The sequence below is a fragment of the Pteropus medius genome, unplaced genomic scaffold, assembly GCF_902729225.1.
Source record: "Pteropus medius unplaced genomic scaffold, Ma_sr-lr_union100, whole genome shotgun sequence".
Lineage (NCBI taxonomy): Eukaryota > Metazoa > Chordata > Mammalia > Chiroptera > Pteropodidae > Pteropus > Pteropus medius.
This window is the reverse complement of record NW_024342644.1, coordinates 4,561,508-4,576,354: the sequence shown is the minus strand read 5'-3', so window position 1 is coordinate 4,576,354 and position 14,847 is coordinate 4,561,508. Positions and strand designations below refer to the sequence as shown.

At 37.5% G+C, this 14,847-nt stretch overlaps 1 pseudogene; it reads right to left on the bottom strand.

Annotated features, from left to right (window-relative positions):
* Nucleotides 1–414: 414 nt before the first annotated feature.
* On the bottom strand, nt 415–12,455 carry LOC120605619 (glyceraldehyde-3-phosphate dehydrogenase-like; annotated as a pseudogene).
* Nucleotides 12,456–14,847: the final 2,392 nt, after the last annotated feature.

Here is a 14,847-nt window from a genome sequence, read left to right as displayed (position 1 = left end):
GTCTTTTGGTAAGCCCAGCTCCCAACATTTTGTTGTGGAAATTTTCAAACATATAGGTAAATAGAGAGATTTTACAGTGAGTTTTCATATAAAGGTCTCCTAGATTCTGCTATTAACATTTTAGCATATTTGGTTTAACACCTAACTATCTATCTATCCATCTGTAATTAAGTCTCTCTCTCTCTCTCTCCTTTTTTTTTTTTTTTTTGGCTGAGTAGTGTACATTATTGATGGTACATGATAAAGTAGGCTCCCCTAACCCCTCCCCTTCTTCAGGAATCTGGGATGGAAATTGTATCAAGGACAGGAGTTTTTCAGTGTGTTGGGGGATTGAGTTGGGGCAAAGACTCCCCAGCAGCTGAGAATCTCTCTCTTCCTCTCATGCTTTTGCTGGAGCTGTTGGTCCAGGAGGCTTTACTCCTTGTGGACCATAAGAGCCATCGCCCTGTTGCTGTAGCCAAATTCATTGTCATACAAGAAATGAATTTGACAAAGTAGTGGCTGAGAGCAATGCCAACCCCAAGCTTTGAAGGTGGAAGAGTATGTGTCATTGTTGAAGTCACAGGCTATAACTTGGTCTTCAGTGGAGCCCAGGATGCCCTTTAGGGGATTCTCTGATGCCTGTTTCGCACCTTCTTGATGTCATCATATTTGGCAACTTTCTCCAGGTGGCAGGTCAGATCCATGACCAACGCATTGGGGGTGGAGACCTGGAAGGCCATGCCAGTGTTTCCCATTCAGCTCAGAGATGACCTTACCCACAGCTTGGCCACACCGGTAGTAGCAGGGATCATGATCTGGGCAGTCCTTTGGTCATCACACCACAGCTTCCCAGAGGGGCCATCTGTGATCTTCCGGGTGGTGGTGATAGCATGGGCCATGGTCATGAGTCTCTTCATGATGCCAAAGATGTCTTGAATTACCTTAGCCAGTCTTTTTTAATTATATATTTACCCATCCCTAGTAAAGTCTTTTTTTTCTCCCTTAAAGTGTAGTTTGATTTCAACATAACAAATTTTGCAGGGGGACACAAACATTCATTCTGTATAAAGTATTATTTTGTTCAAAATGCTTTACATTTTTTTGTTGTGACCTTTTCTTGATCCTTGGGTTATTTAGAATTATACTGTTTAATCTTCAAGCACTTGAGAGATATTCCGGTTACCATTCTGTTAATTATTTCTAGCTTAATTCTACTAGAATGAGATAAATCTATATAATTTTAATCTTTTGAAATTATGGAGGCTTTTTTTTTGGTCCAGCATATAATCCATTTTGTTAAATATTTCATGTGTACTATAAAAGTTTGTGTATTTTGCAGATGTTGGGCATAGTGTTCTTTTTATATTAATTAGCTTAAGTTTTCTAGTGTTGTTAAAATATGTTGTTTAATTTAATTGTTGTTTACATCTAAACTGGTTTATTTATCTGCTTGTTTTATCTGTTTCTGAGTTATGTTAACTTTTCTATTATATGTGTAGATCTGTCCATTCCTCTTTTTTATTCTGTCAATTTTTCCTTTATGTATTTAGAGGCTATGGTTTTAAAGTAAATGCGAACTTTGGATTATTATATCTTCCTGTTGATTTGGTCATTTTACCAATTTATGAAATGTCCCTTTTATCTCTAGAAATAGTTCTTGCTTCAAAATCTGCTTTATCTGATCTAGCAGAACTACTTTAGATTTATTTTGGTTAGTATACGCATAGAGCAACTTTTTTCATCACTTTTTCAATCTATATCTGTATAATTAAAATGCATCTTTTTTTGAGCAACACAAAAGTTTTTTTAAAATTTAGACTAAAATCTTTGTACTTTAATTGGAGTGTTTAACCCATTCACAATTAATATGATGACATATATGAGTATGGGTATGAGGTTCATAAAGCTTCTTGAATTTATTGTTTGATGCCTTTAATCAGTTTAAATTCTCAGCCATTATTTCTTTAAATATTGTTTTTACTAATTCTCTATCTCCTCTCCTTCTGTAATTCTGATTTTACGTGTGTATATATTAGGTTTGCACATGTTTCATATGTCTCTTACGTTCTTTTCTATCCTGGATTGCCTGTTTTTCCTTGCTGTACTTCAATTTGAATATTTTTACTTATCTATCTTCTAGTTCATGATTACTCTTTTTTGCTATTGCTATTTGCTTAATTTCAGTTTTTTTTAGTTTTATAATTTCCATTTAATTTTTCTATAGATTCCGTTATTTTGCTGAAATTCTCTATCTTTTAATTAATTTCTTGAACATGTTAGTCATGCTTATTTTAAAGTCCTTCTCTGATAACTCCAATATCTGGTCACATTTAGGTCTTTTCCTGTTGTTTATTTTTTTTCTCTTGGTTTTGGGTCCTTTGTCACTGTCCCCTAGAATGACTATTAAATATTGATTAAATTTCAGACACCAGGGATGAAAAGTTATAGAGGATCTAAATGTCATTATCTTCCTTCAGAAAAGATTTAATTTTTTTTCTAGCATGCAGGTAGAGTACGAGGCAAGCACCTTTTCTAATCAGAAACTGAGATGATTAAAGCTGAATTTCAAGCTTTAATTTCAAGCTTCAATTGGGAAAGCTGGTCTATTTCTGGTTTTATTTAACTCTAGGGTAGTCGTTGTCAACTGAAGATGACTTTGGACCCCAGGGGACATTTGCCAATATCTGGAGACATTGTTGATTATCACGAGTTGGGGATGAGTGCTACTGACATCAGTGGGTAGACATGCTACACATATTCTACAATTCACAAGATAGCCCCCTGCCCCCAATACACACAAATTACCTAGCCCAACAAGTCAATAGTGTCAAGGTTAAGAAACTCTGCCCTAGTTCATAGTCCTTTAAGATTCTCAGCTGAAAACTAAAGCATTTACCAAGGCTCCTCCTTTTTGTCAGGCGGTGAACTCCATACAGCTTTTCTCTCCCCAGCACTGTAAGACTGCCAATTCTTTGTTTACCTTTAGAGTCTCTCAGTAGCTGCTTTCCGCTTGGTGTTTTAGTTTCTTGTCCTGCTAATGCTTGGAGTGAAAAAAGCAGTGTCGAATGTTGGTATCACCTATCCAGGATCTTGGGCCCTCAAAGTCCGGCTGCTTTGGTTGATTTCTGATGGCTTAAAAAAGCTGTTGTTTGTTTGCTAGTTTATTTATTCTGGTTGCTGTTGTTGTTTTGTATTTTATCCAGCTTTTATATTTATTCTTTTTGGCATGGTTATTATAATCCAAACTACTCTGTCATAGCCAGGATTGTAAGTCTGCTATGCTTACACATAATTGAGTCAGTTTAATTCCACTTTAGAAGTCTTTCAGGTAATAAAATCTCTAATGATTATTATGATCACTAGTTATTTAAATAAAAAAAGTTTCAGTTTTATTCGCTGCCCAGATATATGATATGTGAAAATATTTAAATAAGAATATACTTTTCAAATATTTGCTTACTATAGATAATTTTGAAAAATAAAAAGGAGAAAGAAGAAAATTAAAGATAAAAATGTTTTCCACCATTCAAAACAGCCATTAACAAAGTTTGGAGTAGTTTCTTTGAGTGTTTTCTCTGTGCATTCCTAATAATGTTTTTTTTTTTCAAGACTAACTCATATTCTACTATTAATCTATTTTGCATTTTGAACAATTTTTTCATAATTTTATTGAGGTATGATTTATGCTCCATAATATTCACATGCTTTAAATGTACAATTCAATGAGTCTTAGTAAATTTGCAGTAGTGAAACCATTCCCACAATCCAATTTTAGAACATTTCACCTCGTTAGAAAGAAAGCCCATTCACAGTAACTCCTTGTCCCAGGCAACCCCTAATCTACTTTCTGTCCCTCTGGATTTGCCTGTTCTGGACATTTCATATAAGTGGAACCAATATTTGGCTTTTTCTGTCTGTCTTTCACTTAGCATAATATTTTCAAGATTCATCCATGTTGTAGCACATGTAAGTACTTTATTCCTTTTTATGGCTGAATAATATTCCACTATATGAATATTCCACATTTTGTTTACCCATGCACCAGTTGCTGGTTATTGGGGTTGTTTCTGCTCTACCTAAAAATATTTTAATTAAAATAATTTAATGAAATGGGAAAATATTATGATTTCAGTGGTATATCTGTGCTTTTAAAATATTCTCGAGCATATATTAACCAAAAGTTATAATTAAGAATTAAACAATGTAACAAAGAAAAAAAATTTAACAGAAGAGCTAAGCTTCTTTTAATGATGCTGTCCTTGATATGGAATAACTTCCGTGCCCAGATTTTTCTTTATGCAAATTGGAATGAGCAACATTCTCAAATACTGCTATGAAAACTGAAAAATAACTGTACAGAAGTGCCTTTAGAATAATATTTTGAACAAAGAAGCAGTGTGTGATGGGTAAATGGGGAAATAATAGAGGTTGATATGGTCCTACTGCTGATGATAGAAATCTCTAGAGCACAGTCTTCACAATGGCACTAAGATTGAGAAGAACAATATTTACTCCCTTAATTTCCTTGCTCTTTGAGGGAGTGCCTTTGCTTGTTATATCTCAGCATTTCCTCAAAGAGCATCCCACCTAGTTCAACTAATTAGGGAAAAGGGGCTCATGAGGCCCATTAATTCTGTTCTTTTTCAAAGCGATAGGTTATCTTAATTTGGACTGCTATAACAAATAGCACAGGCTAGGTGACTTAAATAAAAAATATCTGTTTTTCACAACTCTGGAGGCTAGAAAGTCCAAGATCAAGGTGCAAGCAGATTCAGTGTCTGGTGAGAATCCTCTTCTTGGTTTGTCAAAAACTGCGTTCTTGTTATATCCTCACATAGTACAGAGAGATAACTCTCATATCTGTTTCTCTTTTTTAGAAGGGCATTCATTCCATGATGAAATCCCCACCCTCATGACCTAATCTGACATTAATTATCTCCCAAAAGTCTCGCCTTCAAATATTATGAGATAAGGGCTTCAACATATGAATTTGGGGGGGCGGTGTGGAAATAAACATTCAGTCTGTAGCACAGTCTATTATCTTAACTTCAGGCAAGTCTTGCTAATTTGGGGCATTGTGAGAAACTATCAATAATTTGATCCTGTAACTGGCTGTGCATTTACACGTTCACACACACACACACACGTACACAACTTCCTCAGCCAAAATCTCACCACAGGAGAGTCTGTATTTTTATTAACTGTCCCAGATGATTGGTAGTTAATCTATTGATTAATTCAAAACCACAAATTTAGAAAAAAAAATCACATCTGCTTGAAAAATAATTCAATACGTATTCTCTGAACAAGGTACACAGTCCCCTCATTATCCAAAGTTTCACTTTCTGTAGTTTCACTTACCCATGGTCCACCACGGTCCAAAAATATTAAATAGAAATATCTAGAAATAAACAATTCATAGCTTTAAATCTCATGCTGCTCTGAGCTGTGTAAGGAGATGTCACGAGGTCCCGCCTGGACGTGAATCGCCCTTTTGTCCCAAGTCTCTACACTGTAGAGGCTTCTTAACCTATCCCTCAGTCACTTAGTAGCCACTTCGGTTGTTATTTGTTTTCAAATAACCTTTATTTTACTTAATAATAACCCCCAAAGTGCAAGAGTAGTGACTCTGGCAATTTGGGTATGCCAAAGAGAAGCCGTAAAATGCTCGTTGTGTATAGTCAGAAGGTCAATAGTAGCCTAATGCTACCTTCCAATGCCTACGTTATTCACCTCACTTCATTTCTTCACATAGGCATTGTATCATCTCACATCATTGCAAGAAGGGTGAGTGCAATATTTTCAGAAAGACCAGACCACATTCACATAACTTTTATTACAGCATATTGTTATAATTGTTCTGTTTTTTATTAGGCACTTACTGTGCCTAATTTATAAATTAAATTTTATCATAGGTATGTGTAGAAAAAACATAGTATATGTAGGGTTCAGTGTAATCAGGCATCCACTGGAGGTCTTGGAACATATCCCCCATGGGTAAGGGTGGACTGCTGTATACACAAAGTCTAGCAGAGTAGCAATATGTTGCGATTGTTTATATGGCAACCTCCATCTTGGAAATGTTTAGTGAGCTTATAAAAGTGGATCCCATGAAGCATTCATTACTCAAAAATTGATTGAATGTCTATTGCGTGCCAAGCACACTGTTCTTATGATAGTTGCTGGGATGACAATTGTGGACCAGACAAAAACTCCTGCCCTCAAACCATGTACAGAATATAGCCATGTAAACAAAAAATGACAATAAATGGAAGAACTACTCTGAGGCCATCAGTTCAGGGAGGTGTGAGTCTATGAAAGCTAAAAAAAAGACACCTAACCATATCCTTAACGATAAACCCACACAGATGACCATTTTGCTAGGTCACTACTGTCTTAGAATGAGTAGAAGATAGCCAGGAAAAATGAGACAAGGAAGGGCATTTCAGAAGGATGAACCAGTATGTGCAAAGACATGAATGATCCTGTCGTGTTTGGAGAAAGGGTGTCCAATGCAGAGTATGGAGTAAATGTCAAAAATTCGATTTCTATTTATTTATGTCATTGTTTTTCATTTCTGATTTCCTGTTTTACAATGTATAGATATTATTTGCATAGTAGAACATATATATAAATATATTTGTGGGTACATACATTGGGGTATGTGCAAACATTTTTCTATGGGTGATTTGGAGTCCACTGCTGTGAGCAGTGAGGAGCAGGAGAAGGATTTTGAGCAGAGGAGCGGCATAATCAGGACAGCATTTTGGAAATATCCTTTGGTACTGGTAAACCACTACCCTGGGAAAGGGTTTCTCAAAATGCAGTTTTGACTCTTGAAACTAAGGTAAATTAAAATTTTCCCTTCCTCATTTTTCTAGTAGGTTGGCACTTCTCCCCTTGTTTAGCCTGTAACTTCCCCTCATTTCTGGTTTCCTGCTAATTCTCATTAGCTCCTACAGAAGTGCTAAGGGAAAGCAAGGAAGGGGGTCTTTTGGAAGGCAAAGGTCAAGGACAGGACCACAGTCTGTCACCTCGTGTGGCAGCATAGAGGTGCACCATTCAGGTCTCCCTTTAAAAGAACATGATATGGGGAGTGTGGGTGGCTGGCAGCCTCCAGTCGCTGCATGCTCCCCTGAGCTGTGTCAGCCAATGACTGAGCATGGTGGGGTGCTGAGCCAGAGGGCTCAGGACTTCTCTAACAGGCAAGATCTGCTCAGAGACTCCCCACACACTTGCTGCAGTTTGAGGCTTTCTCTACCCAAGTCTCCTTCCTTTTCTCTCTTACTCTGCAGATGTCAAACTTACACTGTAATCTGAAGCTTTCTCTACCTTCTTCTGTTTCTTTTCACCTTTTGCCTTTACAAGTACTTCCCTCAATAAATATATTGCTCATTGTATTAGGCTGCTATAACAAATACCTGTGACTGGGTGGCTTAAACAACAGAAATTTATTTCTTCACAGTTCTGGAGGCTAGAAATCCAAGATCAAAGTGTTTGCAGGGTTGGTTTCTTCTGAGGCCTCTCTCCTTGGCTTGTGCATGGCCGTCTTCTCCATGTCCTCACATGGTCTTCCTTCTGTGTGTCTGTGTCTTAATCTCCTCTTCTTGTAAAGACAACAGTCAGATTGGACTAGGGCCCACCTTAATGACCCCATTTTGACTTAATTACCTCATCAAAGGTCTTGTCCCCAAATACGGTCACATTCTGAGGTGCTAGGCTTAGGACTTCAATATGTGAATTTTGGGGGGACATAATTCAGTCAATAACACTCATTCAATTCTGTCTTAGCAGCTGCTTTTCTGAGCCCAGTTAAACTAATAGAAATATAACTATGTGAGGTGCTGAAAATGACTATTGATTCTCCTACTCCAGCCTGACTCTATAAATTTGATTACGAAAGAATAACAAAGATGTGAAAAATATGAAAAAGTATGTCTCAAATATGAAATAAATCTCCAGTTTCTTGGGTAATCTCTAATCCCTCAGGAACCTATAAGAAAGATGTTGTAACATAGACAGCAATAATGACAAGAAACAAATTAGATTCTTCCTATCAGTGAGTGGCTCTGTAAGAAGAGCATATGGCCCTCAGGTCAGTAGAACTTCAAGTGCAGCTGACATAAGGAAAGCCACAGGCCTGTCCCTTTGAGCCTTACACTAAATTCCATCACCAGCAATGAAACAGTCTTCTCTAGCCAAGATGGCAGATGCAAAGTTTAAAAAGCTTGGGTTGGCAAGAATGTGAGTGAAAAATAAACTCTAGCAGAGATTTGGTGGTTATGTCATTTGTTGGCTGACATCTGAAAATTGTTGGCGGTGTTTTAGGGCATATTTTGCTTTAACAAGTAGGGAAAATGTTTTAATTGGTGCTGTTTATTTATAATTTTCATCATTCATGTCCATGGAAAATTTCAACATCTCCTATGTTCATAATTTCTAGGGGTTTGGCAATGTACCAGATTAGCAACTGTTTCAAAAGAGAAAAATCTCTTCTCTCACTCAGCAAACATGTTTTATTGCTTAGACGATTACTCTCCATTAATACTACCTGGTAAATCCAATATGATCCTTATAGTTTAGGGCTGTCTCTCTCATAGTTGTTTTTTCTATCATCCTACTTTTTTAAGAGTTAGTCAACATTTAATGAGTACTCCTGTATGTCAAATTCCATGTGAAATGGGACTGGATTTGCTCAATGGTGATAAAACACAGATACAGTCATTGTACACAGTATGTAATATTATTATTATTATTATTATTATTTAAATCAGAAGTTCTTAACTGCACAAGGATGACCTTGTTGCTTCTATTTTTTATTGTGGTTAAATATGTATAACATAAAATTTGCCATTTTTAACCATTTTTAAGTATATAGTTCTGTGGCATTAATTACATTCACACTGTTATATAACCATCACCACCATCTATTGCAAAACATTTTTTATCACCCCAAGCAGAAATTATATAACCATTGAACAGCTATAAAACTTTTCATTTCCCCTCTTCCCTAGTCCCTGGCAATCACCATTCTACTTTCAGCCTCTATGAATTTGACTAGTCTAGATATTTCGTATAAGTGAAATCATGCAATATTCTTTTGTGTCTAGCTTATTTCACTTAGCATAATGTTTTCAAAGTTCATCCATGTTGTATCATATACCAGAACTTCATTTCTTTTTGTGTTTGAGTAATATTCCAATATACATATGTACTACATTTTATTTATCCATTCTCTGTTGATGGACATTTGGGCTGTTTATGTCTTTTTGGCTATTGTGAATAATACTATAGTGAACACTGATTCTGAGTCTCTGCTTTCAATTCCTTGGAGTATATACTGAGGAGTGAAATTGCTGGGCCTTATGATAATTCTGTGTTTAGCTTTTTGAAGAACCACCAAACTGTTTTCCACAGAGGATGTACCACTTTTTTCTCACCAGCAATGTATGATGGTCCCAGTTTCTTTCATTTCTTTGAGTAATGTTTTGTAATTTTCAGAGTACAAGTCTTACATCTCCTTGGTTAAATTTATTCCTAAGCATTTTATTGTTTCTGATGCTATTGTAAATGGGATTTTAAAAATTCTTTTTTTTTTTTTTTTTTTTGAGTATACAGTGATGAGTTTTAGTAAATTTATATTGTTTGGCTACCCTCATCACAATCTAGTTTTAGAACACTTGCATCACCCAAAAAAGTTTCCTTGTGGCTATTTGCAGTCTATCTATGCTCCCTATCCCAGGCAACCTTTGTCCCTATAATTTTCCTGTTCTAGACTTGTCATATAAGTGGATGCTTACATTACATAAAATGCATTTATAAGCAATACCATCTCCTTCTCTTTTTCCTGTTTTCCTCTCTCTCACCCAGGACACAAAACATACTTCTTAACTTGTCTAAATCCTGGCCTGTCCAGATGACTTCACCTCTTATAGCATGACTAGTTATTAAGCGAGAAAATCTTGGCTCTTTCTTATGTCAGAGAAAATTGCTGAGAGCCAGGCTAATCAGAGAAGTCTCTGAGTTCTTGAGAAAACACTAAAATACGTATCTAGACCTCCAGGTATCTGAGGCTTATGAATATGTGCTGAATTTCTGTAAGACAAATCTATTGCAGAGAAAAACTCAGTAGGACTGAGGACTGTTGTAGATTCTTCTACTTTATTGAAAACCTAACATTAGAGACATTGTTCAGCCACTGCTGAAAATCCATTAGAAATGGCTGTGTGTGGTTAACTCATTAGAATAAAGTTATGCCATGAGTGAGGTTCAAAAACTTCAATTGTGTGAAGTGTGAGGTTGCATTACTGGAAGATAAATGGAATGAAAATAAGGGCTGGGTGGAAAATGGAAGCCCATCGCCAATTGCCAGTATTGATTCAAATACACTTCCTAGCTCAAATCTAAACCTTCTGGAGGATGGCTCAGGCACCATAATAACTACACAGTTTCCTACACTTCACTTTCCCGCTTTCCCCAGGTAGTCTTTGTTGACCTTCCCTTTGAATTCCCAAGATACCTTATTTGTGTTTTTGCTCAACAGTTCTCCTAAGGAGGGCCACTTCATGGTTAACTATGACTCAAAGTGCTTTCATTAGCTCAGATAAAAAGCTCAGTTACTTTAACCTACTTTTCCCCTTCAATTACAAAGGCAATGCAAGGCTCAGATGTTACTAGGAGTTGCTGAGGGCTTTGGTCTTCAAAAGAATAAGAAGACCAAGTTTCTAGAATACACAAGCCTCTTATCCTGAGGTTCATAAATTGTTCAAAGGGATTGAGGTGATATTTTTGGTTGGGATGAGGGACAGAGCGCATAGAGGTCTGATATGTTTGAAATTAATGAAGGAGAGTTACTGTTGTATCCTTGTCAGCTTTCAAAGATACAACAAATATTTGTCGAGGACCTATTATGTGGCAGGCACTGTTCAAGGTGCTGGGGATACAGTGGTGAACAAAACAGACAAAAATTTCTGCTTTTCTTTCAGTTTAATGAGAGAAGATACACGATAAATAAAATAAATAAATGAAATATAAGTGATATATGGGCTAAGTACTGTGGAGAGAACTGAAATGGGAGGGGCACAGGGAGTTCTAGGTTAGGAAGGATGATGAGCAGCTGCTATTTGAATAGTGGTCATAGAAGGCTTCACTTAGAAGATGGAAAGTGAGTAAAGACTGAGAGAGGTGAGGACGCAAATGATGCCAGCATCTGGGGGAATAAGCAGGCCAGGTAGAAGGAGCAACAAGGGCAAAGGCCCTGATCTGGGAGTGAGCCTGGTACGAGAAACTTGAAGAGCCAGGGAGGATGGAGGAGAGAGCAAGAGGGAGAGCAGGAGAAGATGCGGTGGAGGGAAGTCAGGGGGGGCAGATCATGTGGAAATTTTTAGCCAAAGACTTTCACCTTTTCCCAGAGTGAGATGGGAGCCACAGGAGACTTTCGAGCATAGGAGGGACTTGATCTGATTTAAGTCTTAACTTTGTTTCCTCTGGCTACTCTGTTGATTGTATGGGATAAAATACTTAGCGCCCTGCTGGCACATAATGTGCATTCTATGAATGTTTCTGTTTTGGGGGTAGTCCAAATACATACACATTAACCCTGAATTAAAATTTGGAACATGTTTCCACATAACTCTATTGCCTTGAAAGGTACCTTCTTTAATGTGTGGAAAGATTGAGAACATTCAACCATTCATTTATTTATCAAATTTTTATCAATGGGTGTCTATGATGAGCCAGGCACTATTTTAAGCACTGGGGCCACAGCGATGCTTGAATAAGCTAGAAAATTTCCATGCCTCAATGGGGCTTTTATTTGAGTGGTAGGAGGGCAGAAAATGGACAAATAATATATAAATAAACAAATATATATATAATGTCAGATGGTGACAAGTCCTAAGAATATAAAGTAGGTAAGGGGGATTGAGTGGCAAAATGAGGGGCTATTTTCAGTGGACTGGTCAGTGATGTATTTCTTTAGCTCAATGGTATTTGTTGGTTTCTCTCTATGGCAAGGTGCTGTGCTAGGTCCTGAAGCATTCCCTATAAAATCCCTGCCCTCGAGGGATTTAGAATCTGTGGTAGGTTCTGTGTTAGTCCCTAAAATTCCTGCCCTTTGGTATACACACTCTATGTGGTCCCTGAGACTTGTGAATATGATGTGATAATCACAGCTGAGTTTAAGGGAGATTATCTGGGTGAGCCTGACTGGGTCATGTGAATCCTTAAAAAGGACTTGGCTCACTATGAAGAGATTCAAAGCATTCCTGCATTCAAAAGGATATGAAGGCAGGAAGTCTTCTTACTGCTGGTTTTGAAGATGGAGGAGGCGATGAGAAAAGGAACTGACAATGGCTTCTAGGAATTGAGGTCAAGAACCACTAAGAAGACAGAGACCTCAGTCCTAACACTGCAATGAACTGAATTCTGCCAACAACCTGAATGAACTTCGAAGCAGATTCCTCCTTGGTCATGTCTCCATATGAGAACTCAGCCCAACTGCCTTGTGAGAACTTGAGCAGAGAACTTGGCCATGCTGTGCCTGAACTTCAGACTTACAGAACTGTGATAGGATAAATGGGTGTTATTTTAAGCTGCTAAATTTGTAGAAATCTGTTATGCAGCAATAAATAATTAATATAGAATCTAATAAGACTTCTGGTTTCTAGTCTAGCATATTAGAAGTTTGGAAGTCACCACTCTATCCTAACAACAAGTAAAAAGATGAACAAACAGATCAATTTTTTCTAAGTACGTAATAGAAATGGGGTCACAGGGCAAACCCAGTGCCCTCGGAATTGGAAAGATCAATAGGCAAAAACAGAGGATCACAACTTACTGGAACAGAAACTTCCACGGGAACCAGGGCTGGTGTAGGGAACCTGAACTATAACTGACAAGCAGGAGGCTCCATGTGAACAAAACTGAGAGATAAAAACTCCAGAAAGACCTAGCCATTGTGGGGCCCACATTTTTCTGAGTTTTCCATCCAAGAATTCTACCAGGTTCTCACGGTGAATATCAGAGAAAAATCCTCTCATGCTTCCAGCAGGCGGAAGGAAAAAGAACCATTTTGAAATATACCAGAGAAATCTATTTTTCTTAACAAGATCTGCCCTCAGAAGAAACTGTTTAATCAGAGCTAAACTGCTGAGGTTTTATCAAAGCCTAACTGCTTTGGGTGCAGGGAAAAATACCCAAGTCCAGTTGATTTTAGCATTCCACATGGGAAAAGGGAAATACCCAACTCCAGCCCACTCTAGCCATCCTGCCCCACCTAAAGAATAGGAAGGAACCAAGAAGCATGTGTGAAATTCACAGTCCAGAGACACAAGCTCACTAAAAGACCAAGACCTAATCGTAGGACTATAAAATGCTTCCCCTCCCCTCACCCTTTATCACCACATATCGAAGGCCTTGGACACAGGGAAAGCCAGAATGCCTGAAAGTTAACACCCTCTGGAGCAGCCATCAACAAATAACCAGTGGGAGTCGAAGATTGTATTACCCAGCTTCCTCAGATGGGACAACTCCGAGGCATATTCTATGTTGTCTCCCAGAAATCTCCAGTGAGACAGTGAGCTGTAGCTGAGCACAGTGGTAACCTGCTTACTAAAGCACCGTAAATTGGCTTCCTACCCTCTTCAGTCTCACTTCCCCACCTTCTATAGATGCTTCATGGAATTACCTCCCAAATAGACTATAGTCTTAGGGTCTGCAACAGGAAGAACCCATCTTGATGGGTGTGTGACTTGTGAAGGGCTTTCTATCTGGCTAATGCTCTGCTGTTACCATCTTGAAATTATTAATAATATATTTTTTTAACGAAAAACCTCACATTTTCATTTTTAACTGGGCCCCGCAAATCCTGTAGTCAATCCTGAATCCACCCTAAAACAGTGGTCTGGTGCTTCCACTTAGGATCGGAGCACTTGATATCTATTGAGTTATCCTGGCCTTTGAAATTATAGTTTATCATCCTATTACAAATGCATAATTGAGAATTCAGGGAATAATTGGGTCTTACTGTTGTGTAAAGATTTATACTTGATTTTGTTCTATGTGATTTTCATTGGTTATCACATAGCTTCAATTGTGATTGTTCCTTAAAGTTCAAAATGTGTTGAACTTTACAAAATTTGTAATGTGTTATCTATCATTAATACTCCACCAGACCTGTGTTTATTATTGCAATTCCACAGACTTTATTTCCATGACTTCTTATCACTTTTCTTGAACTTTTCAATCAATTCCTAAATGTGAGAATAGTCAGTTGGCTCAGATTCTTCTGTTTCTTATGATATTTGTATTAATATAGGTTCTAAATCCACAAAAAAAATCTGTTCTCATGAGGAATTGATCAAAAGAGATGTGGGAGTGTTTCTGTGGGCCTGGGCCTGCTTTGAAGGACAAAATATGTAGACTTAAAATTCAGACTTAGACAAAAAGAGAGAGTCCTTCGTATTCATTACTGATTGGCTGAGCTGAGGCGTTTCATACATCAAGGGAGGTGTGATTTGAATTACCAGAGAATCAACACACCTATTCAAGAAATCTTTCTACTTTCCAGAGATAGCATCAACATAGAGCTTTACTCCTTTTCTCTCGCCCCATACTAATCAAATAAGATAGTCTCAGCCTTTTCAACTAAAAATACCCTCCCAACAGAATGTCTAAATATCAAGAAATTTTTGAATGCAGGTGAAAAGTGGAAATTAAACTCTCTAAACTTGAAATGGAAAAGCCAAGGAGATTTCTGCATGTGAGGGAAAGGTAGATCATATGACCTTTAGCTCCCTTCTAATTTTAAATTTCTAGTTTTTTTGTTCTAGGTAGTGAATCAAATGTTGTGATAAACGAATCCCA